This window comes from Phoenix dactylifera, chromosome 3 (genome assembly GCF_009389715.1).
Source record: "Phoenix dactylifera cultivar Barhee BC4 chromosome 3, palm_55x_up_171113_PBpolish2nd_filt_p, whole genome shotgun sequence".
NCBI classification, from domain to species: domain Eukaryota; kingdom Viridiplantae; phylum Streptophyta; class Magnoliopsida; order Arecales; family Arecaceae; genus Phoenix; species Phoenix dactylifera.
Genome location: NC_052394.1, coordinates 17,388,943 through 17,396,028, shown reverse-complemented (window position 1 = coordinate 17,396,028; position 7,086 = coordinate 17,388,943).

Genomic DNA, 7,086 nt, shown 5'->3' with positions numbered 1-7,086 from the left:
GAAAATGGAAGAGACATTTTTTTTTGTGTATTGTCGAAAGGCATGAATTTTACATTAAGGCTTAGATTGGTTGTATTAAATGGGAACACTCTTCCCTTAAGAAGGAGTTCACACTAATAAAAGCAAAATAAAGTATAATTTTGCCATATAGAAGAAGATAGATTCATGATGTGTCATTATTTTGGCCCATGCACGTTTTTTTAGTAGTATATCTAGAAAAATAGTAATAGATGTATTCTAACAAATTGAGCAGTAGAGTTTGGATTGGTGATACAAACTCTTGGTCCATTTGTCTTTATGTGAGTTTGATAACTTTGTCTTAAACTATTACATGGTGGGGGTGCATTGCTGGCAATCTTGGATTTCATATCTATCCTTTATAATTATATCATTTATTTAGTTTTTCTTATTAAATTTTTTGGATATAATTAGTATTCACATTCGTATTTATTTATAACAAATATAAATATGCTTGATATCCGATTCATTAGAACAAATATAAATATTATTTTTATTATCTATTTATTATTTCTATTCTAAATATAAATATAAATATAAATGCATCATCTGATCGGTTTTCAGCCATCAAGCAACAATGTAAACAAATGCATAGTGGATAATCAAAATATATATCAAACTTTTAATATTAAATATAAAAACAAGATATCCGGAACAGACACCCCTCGTCTCGAACTAGAGTCTAGAGATAAAAAATTATCCACAAAATTCAAATTATGTGTTGGTTTTGAGAAACAGTAATATAATATTTTCTACAATATTAATTATTGTATAAATTTTCTATCTAAAATTAGCTCGTATTGGCTCTATTAAAAGAAATTTTTCTTAGTCCTTTGTGAAAGAGGCTCTAAAATACGGCACGTCAATCGTCCTTCTAAAGTTATTTTGGAATCCCATTCAGTTTTTCGGACGGACGGGAAAGCGGAAGATACGGTACGTTGGGTCAAAAAGCTCGGCTATTCCCGTGTACTCCAAAGTGATAAATTTCCAAAGTGCTCATGTTTGGTTGACCATCCACTTTCCTAGAAAAGTTATGTATAATTCCTATTATGCCCTTAATAAAAATTAGTTCTTTAATACCTCTTTAATGCTTCTTTAATGTTGAAGGGTCTTTTTGGAAAAAAATAAAAAAGGAGTGATTTCCACCTCATGGGAAAGTAACTTTCCCATGTTTCTCATGGGAAAGACTTTCCCATGAAATATGGAAATCATATTCCCATGGGAATACAACTTTACCATCTCTCTCCTTTGAAAACTCCAACCAAACAAGAGGCATTTCATTACTTTTTCGTTGACCATACTTTCCCCCCTCCTTTTCCTGCGAACCAAACGAGCCCCAAAAGTTTCGGAAAACGCGAGAGCATCAATTAAACCCAAGTCAGCCTGCAGCTGGAAGCGAGTCGCGTACGGCTTCCCAACGACTCCCAGCCCACCGCAATAATTGGCGACTACAGAAAATATCTTCGCCGAGTGCGCTTGGAAGGAAAATGGCCAACTTTGATTCAATCCGATCCCCAAAAAAATTTATTATTAATTATTCATAAATATATATATATATATATATATATATATATATATTATAAACTATGCAAGCCGAGGGTACAGAATATCGGTTAAATCGTGGACCAAATCCGACTTTGTCAATTCGATTTAGAACGAATTTTTCAATATTTGATCTAGTTTCGATTTAAAATTTTTTTAAACTAAAAAAATAATTTTGTTTCGATTTAAATTTTAAAAAATTTAGCTTAAACTAAACTGAACCATATATATGCATGAGGCAGGCATATGCATCCGCTGGGCTTGTTCTCTCTAGCAAGGAGATTCTTTTAAAATAAGTAATTTTCATGTAAATAGTCGATATAGGACTAAATGAAACTCGTGTTCTCCATCTCTTTTACACCATGTCCTTTTGATCGAATATCAACCACCAATAATCACCAAATTTGATAACCTGAATTGAGTGGTGGCCTTACTACCCTACTCTCGACATCTCTTCTTCTTTTGATACACGATAAATCTAAATTTGTTGGCCGTTTAGATATTTTGGTTTCCTCTAGATGGCGGGAAGTGAAGGTTCCTAAGTTGTTTGAAGTAGTCATGAACTTTCATCAAAGAAATCAAAATACAAATTGAATGCTTTGGTGGTCTATTTCAAAATGAAGCGGGAATGAATACATGAATTTGTTTTTTTTCAAAATAGCTCATAAACTATTTTTCTCTCCATGCTTCTTTCTACTGTCCTCTAAGTGTTTATAAGAATTCCAACTAGAACTCTTTACCAAGATCTTGAAGCTACAGTTACTTATTGCTCAAGCTGATAGCCCAAATTGAACCAAAATTTTTGGATCGGTTCGACCAGTTTTCTCATGAGGCCGATTCGATTTCGATTTTGATTTTAGAAAACAGATTTAAGTTAGTTTGGTTTTGAAAGTATTACTAAATCGTTCCGACCCGAACCACTTATCCACCTTTGCGATGTACATCAACATGCATAGTGCCCGAAAGTGAAAATATCTCCTAATTTTTTGACTAATATATATATATATATATATATATATATATATATATATATATATATATATATATATATATATATATATATATATATATATATGCGCGCGCGTACATTTTTATTTGATTAAATGGCTCAAGAGCTCAATAAAACGTGTGGCAATGCTGCTTATTCTGCTAGGGACAGGCTTTAGATTCAAATTCAAATAATGATATTACCACCATGTTTCTTGAAAGAACAAAAAAAAACAACTTATAAGTTGTTAAATATGAGCTGCCACATCATTTTTCATATTATCGAGCTGAGTGCATGAACTAGAATCTAAGCCAGACTTGTTTTGAAAAGAAAAGGCAGCACTGCAGCTAAAGATATCTAATACAACCACAACAAGGAAACATATAATACAGTTCCCAATCATGGAGTAATTTGTTGATTTGAGGAGATATTGGTAGCTCCAAATACGTTAACGAAACCATGTAAGCATGCAAAAGAGAAAAAAAATTAAAAACAAAACTAAAGTGACTCCTCTTCAAGTTTGGGTCATACTTAAATCTTAAAAAAGTATCAATTAGCTACCAAAAACTTTAAATTCATTGCTATGTGACTTACCTGCGTACTCCGTTGCAAAACGTTATCATGTGATACATATGATGACTAAACTTTTATAAAATTTCAGAGCTACTCTTCTTATTAACATAAGAAAGAGCTCTATTTAGGCGCAAAATGAAACGAAACGCTTTGATATCTATACAAGCAGATGAATGACAAAAGATCGAGTGCTTTAAGATTTGTGTAGGCAAATGGATGATAAATGATGGATTGTTTTGAGATTATTACATGCGAACGAGTGCTTCGAGATTTGTACAAGCATATGAAGAATAAGGATTCGAATAATAAGGATGGAGCATTTTGTGATTTGTGCAAGCAGTTTGATAACAGAAAATGGAGTGCTTTGATATCCGTGCTATTGGATGAATGATGGAGAATGGAGCGCTTGAAGCTCCATGCAAGTGGACAAACATTGAAGAATGGAGCACTTTGTTATCTATACAGGTGGACAAATGATAAAGAATATAGCACTTTGAGATATGTGTAGGCGGACGAATGACAAACAACAGACGTTTTGAGATCTATATAAGCAAATGAATAATAGAGGATGAAGTGCTTTGAGATTCGTACATATGGATGAACGATAGAGGATGGAGCGCATTGAGATTATGTAGGCAAACAAATAATAGAGGATGAAGTGCTTTGATATTTATACATTTGGATGGAGGACAAAGGATGGAGCGCTTTGAGATCTATGCAAGCGGATGGATGATAGAAAATTGAACGCTTTAATATCAATGCATGTGGATGGATGATAGAGAATGAAGTGCTTTGAGATTTGTTCATATGGATGAAGGATAGAGCATAAGTGTTTCTATATAGGCGAATAGAGGAAAGAAGATGGAATGCTTTGATATCTATGCATGAAGCACTTTAAGACCTATACAGGTGGATAAATGACTGAGGATAGAGTACTTAAAGATCTATGCAAGAAGATGGAAGATAGAGGATGGAGTGCATTGAAATTTGTGCAAGCGAATGAATAATAGAAGGAATGTTTTGAGGTTTGTGAAGGTGGATGAATGATACACGATGGAGCGCCTTAAAATCTATGTAAGCAAAGGATGAGATGCTTTGAGATATGTGTTGGTGGATGATAAATATGGAGTGCTTTGAGATCTGCACAGATAAATGCATAATACAGGATAGAGCGCCTTGAGATCATATAAAAGTCACAATCGCGCCTCTTCGAATCAAAGCAACCCACCCAAGCATCAATGGGAGAGAAGTAGGAAGTTGAGAATTCCAAGTGCGACAAGCAAATGTGAAATTGTTGTTAAATTAATGACAAGACACTATCTATTACATACGGGCAGACATCATCAATTGTCGGTCATTCCGAGTTTCCGACCAGAGGGTAATGAACGAAAACGGCAACTGGACCGGTTGTCTGCAGTTGAACAGGAAAGCTAATAAACTATGGGGGGATTCCACGTGACTCTTCTTTCCTTGTTGACTCTTTTGGTTCAATCTCTGCTCCTTGCAAAGAACATACAAGGCAGACATCTAATAAAAATAGGACTTAGGGGTGGAAAGTTACTCTAACCCATCAGGTTTGAATTCTAACAGGGCTGATTTTGCATGCCTGCAATGGATTCAAAATGGATACGGATAATAATAAATTTTGCTCCAAACCCGATCTAAAATAATAGTATTTCTACAATAACTAGGTTAGGTCAATATATAATTAGTGTCCTAAATTGATATGGAAACCTGATCTAAAATAATAGTATTCCTACAATAACTAGGTTAGGCCAATATATAATTAGTGTCCTAAATTGATATGGACTTCATCTTTAAAAACTTGTAAACTCAATACATACTCAACAAATCATTATCTGGGCTTCAAGTTTACTAAGTCAAATATTTTTGAACTTGTCTCACCCTCCCTTCCACACCCGTCCCCAAGGGCATCAACCTCTACAAACACCAATCAAGTCAACGCGATGCTTGAGCTTATCAATTGGAAGTGGTCAACATCTTAGTTAGATTCTCCGCATTCTAATATGAGGAAGGTTCCTCACACTCCACTCTTAGCTACTGTAAGAGCATGATCAAACATGTTTGCATATCATGAAGGTGGTCCAATTTATCTCCTCTTCCTACCAGTAGTAATATTGTTTTGTTACTGTTATTGTAACGCATCATCCTGTATAAAATTCTGTATATTTATCTCATTGGAATAAATTGGAGAGTTTTATAATACTATCCCTGGAGCTTAAACATCAAGCTCCATCTATTTACTGACATTAAAGTCTATACATGCATTGTAAATAGATTCTTTCTTTTGGTTTAACATAGCTGACTAATCAAAAGTAATGTCTCTACTAATAATAATTTTGGGTAACTTGAAAGCATATGTACACTAGAGTCTATAACCCTTTATCCTATGTACATAATCTAAGAATATGTATCTTCTTGCCTTCAATTCAAGTTTACCATCATCACATGAACATATGCGGAAGAACCAAATATTCTCAAATCAGAATAATTAACAAAGTTACTAAACCATACCTCATGCGAAATCTTGCACTCAACTGTAGTTGATGGAGATCGATTTAACAGGTACCATGTTGTATTAACTGCTTCATCCTAATAAAGTTTGCCGAATTCAGCATTTGAGAATATAAAGTGAGCGCTCTACATGAGTGTCCTATTTATTTGTTCTGTAACTCTATTATGCTATAGTGTTCCTCATATAGTGTGATGATTTACTACGCTTTCATTTTTGTAGAACTCATCAAATCCACTTGAATAGGTACAACTCATTATCGATTCATAATATTTTAATCTTCATTCTTACCTGATTATCAACTAAAGCTTTCCACTATTTGATTTTGACAAACACTTCATTCTTGTGTTTCATAAAATACACCTAGATCTTTTTAGAATAATCATCAATGAACATCAGAAAATAACAATGTCCACTCATTGATACAACTGGAGAGGGATACTAGAGATGTAAATGGATGTAATTCTACATGCTCTTGAACTATGAATATCAATACTAAACCTTGCCTTGCATTACTTGCCAAATACACAACGCAAAAGTCCACTTTTTCCATCTTTATACTATCAAGCTAGCTTTTCTTAGACAGAATTATCATCCCTTTCTCACTCATAGATCTTAAATGCATACGCCATAATTGAGTAGCATCCATATCTGACAATCGTGATGATGAAGAAACTACTGCAGCACCCATTATTATTTTACCCAGAAAGTGATACAAGCCATTAACCAACTTTCCTTTCATCCCTACAAGGGCTCTCCTAGACATTTTCAGCAAACTATTCTCACCGGTGTACTTGTACCCTTGAGAATCTAGAGCACCCAAGAAAATCAAATTCTTTTTCAATTTCAAAATATGCCAAGTTTCTAAGGTTCTCAAAGTGCCATCATACATCTTAATGCGAATTGTTTTAACACCAACAACAACAATGGCTTTATGGTCTTCCAACAGAATCTTTTTGTTCTTCTAATTTAACAGGTAGAAAACTAATCTCTATTAGGATTTATGTAAAAGGAACAATTGGAATCAAGAATCCACCCTCTTCGGGACACTGACTGACAAAACCTCATTGCCAGTATCATCGAAATTTTCCTATGTTACACTAATATTAGCTTCAGAGATGAGCTCTCTTTCCACCTTTTCTTTTCTCTTTGGACAAAGTCTTATAATATACCCTTTCTTGTGACAATGAAAATAATTGATGTTTCTATGTTTTGACTTTGATCAATGCTTACCCTTACTGCTAGAACCTTTTTTCTAGCTCCCACCTCTAGCAATCAAGCCTTCTTGATTTTCCTCATAACTCCCAAACACCTTTTTTTTTTTTTAACTCTTTAGACTGCAAAGCATCTTTTATATCACTAACTAAAAGAAATTCTCTACCATACAACATGGTATCAACAAATTTTTCATAAGAGAATGGTAGTGAGCACA